Genomic DNA, 2,658 nt, shown 5'->3' with positions numbered 1-2,658 from the left:
AAATAAATTAATGTGTACACACGTTTAATTGATATTGTCAATGGCTTTCTTAATTTCAAGGATTTATAAAATTGTAAAAATTATTAAAACAAATTCACATTGTTAATATTAAAAGAAATGCTTACCCTGTGACCAGGCTTCCATTTCTCATTTAGGATTAAATTTTCTTATATTTGGCATGTTGCTACAATATAAAATACAAAAAATTAACAGTGAATATAATCAACAGTGAATATATATAGTATACCAAGACCAAAATACTTCTCTCTACATTCGAGTGATTCCACCCTTCCTAAAGTCTACGGTTTCCCGAAAGTACACAAAGAGAATTTTCCCCTCAGAATTATTGTTTCTTCTGTGAATACCGCACTTTACCCATTAGCAAAATTTATACACAACATTATTAACGGAAGTTTAGATCAAGATCCTAGGCAGGTTTATAACAGTTTCGAACTCGTTAGATCTCTCTCGGGTGTAAAGATAGGTGAGAATAATATATTAATTTCATTAGATGCGACGTCGTTGTTTACCAACATTCCTCTGAATCTTGCAATAGACAGCATCTGTGCGAGATGAACACTCATAGAGAACAATACTACCATTCTATTGGACAAATTTATACTAGCGCTGAAATTTATACTTTCTTCTACATATTTTACTTTTAATGACATTATTTATAAACAGACATTCAGAAACTCCAATGGGCTCTCTATTATCACCTCTAATAGCACACGTTGTGTTGCAAGACTTGGAGGAAAAAGCGCTCAACTCCATTAACTTGGAATTACCGTTTTATTATTGATATGTTGACGACATTGTTATGGCAGCTCCCACAGATTCAATTGATATGAATCTGTGGGTTCTTATTCTTAGAACCTTTAATAATTTTCATGAAAGACTATAATTTACCGTAAAATTAGAACATGACTGCAGCTTAAAGCTTTTTCTCATTAAAAATTGTTGACAACACTATTGTCACCGATTGGTTCCATAAAAAAACTTTTTCGGGGCGGTACTTGTCATTCTTTTCCCAACACCCTCTACGACATAAAATTGGTATAATTTCTAACTTAGTAGATAGAGCGCTATTGTTGTCACACCCTAGCTTACATCAAAAAAACTTAGAACTATAACAATTAATTGAAAAGGCCAGTGAGACGAGCAAAAAGGTGTAGATGTTCGTATAGCTAATAATACATATTTATTCGTATATAAAGGACACAAACGTTTCGACTCTACGGAGTCTTCTTCAGTGTGTGTGTATTCTTACATTACAGACGCAGAGCGCAAACAAATCTTCATAACAGCCTTTTAAATACAATAGTCCGGGATTTAAAGCCCATGGTCCGAAATTTCTATTCTTGCTTCGTCGATTTCCAGTCCGCGAAACAAATCGTGTCAACAATTCGGTCTACGTATCGCTTCTTGTACGACTCGTGCAAATTAATTAATCTCCGACCAATGATACTTTAAAAAATATAACAGAAAAAAATTCACTAATAAATTCACTAATAGCCGTTTTTTACAAGTTTCGTGTCAGTTGAATCGCATGTTTAATGTAAATAGTTAAACTTACGGTTCGTCGTTAGAGTCGTTGTAAGGCATGTTCAAACACTGATCGCTTACAATGTTAACGAATAATGTTAACGTCGATCTGTATTGCGAAATATACTATATTTCTAGAATATTATTCTAGAAATATACTAAAATAACTAATATTATTCTAGAAATATATTGTCCTCTGCTCTGCGTTATGCAAGCGGTGTACGGATACCACGGTATTTGGCGCGCTGTTTTAATTTTTAATTGCATAATAAAATTTTCTCGGATACATTTGAAGATTCATTTGAAGAATAATGTAAATAGAATTACAATCCTCAGTAATAAATTAAAATTATGTCATCACGACAACATAGATTCAATTCATTGGACTAGTACTTTATACCTAGACATAATTTTAATTAATTAATGAAACTCGTGAATCTTTTTAAACAATTACTTTTTAAAATAATCTGTTTTAAAAAATAATTTTAATTTGATAAATTCATAGAAATGTTAACATTATCTGCTAAGCCAATTTACTTTGTAATTGGCATAAAACACAATACTTTGAGAGTGAACCCCGACCCTTATGAAAAAGTATTACCATCGAAAAAATTACAGATAAAAAATCGCACATAGAATCTGCTATTTTCTGTGATTTGTTTAGATTGGCAATAATACAGCAATAATCGTTCACTCTCAAAGTATATTGTTTTACGCCAATTACAAAGTAAACTAACTTGCCCGATAATGTTAACATTTCTATTAATTTATTAAATTAAAATTATTTTCTAATACAGTGCGACGTACTTTTCCTGCACTCGCTAGGCGCAGGAGAGTACGCCCAATAAAAAAAAAAGACGGTAAGCGGAAATTCTTCAAAGCATAATTATTAATTGGGTGCCAGGCGCGATCTCTTGCGCCACTTTATGAAGATCGGAAAATGCGCGACACGGCAAGACGTATACCACTGCCCGCGGCTTGCTCCGAAATTGGCAGAAGGGCGTAGTTCTTAAGAGTAGCGGGGGAAGGGGAGGGAAACGCAATCACAACGCTAAAGACAATTTGAACAAATAAAGATAATATAATTCAGAGTAATCGGAGATACGAGTTAAC

The sequence above is a fragment of the Solenopsis invicta genome, chromosome 3 (genome assembly GCF_016802725.1).
Source record: "Solenopsis invicta isolate M01_SB chromosome 3, UNIL_Sinv_3.0, whole genome shotgun sequence".
NCBI classification, from domain to species: Eukaryota; Metazoa; Arthropoda; class Insecta; order Hymenoptera; family Formicidae; genus Solenopsis; species Solenopsis invicta.
The sequence above is the reverse complement of the archived record's forward strand: the minus strand, read 5'-3'. Positions refer to the sequence as shown.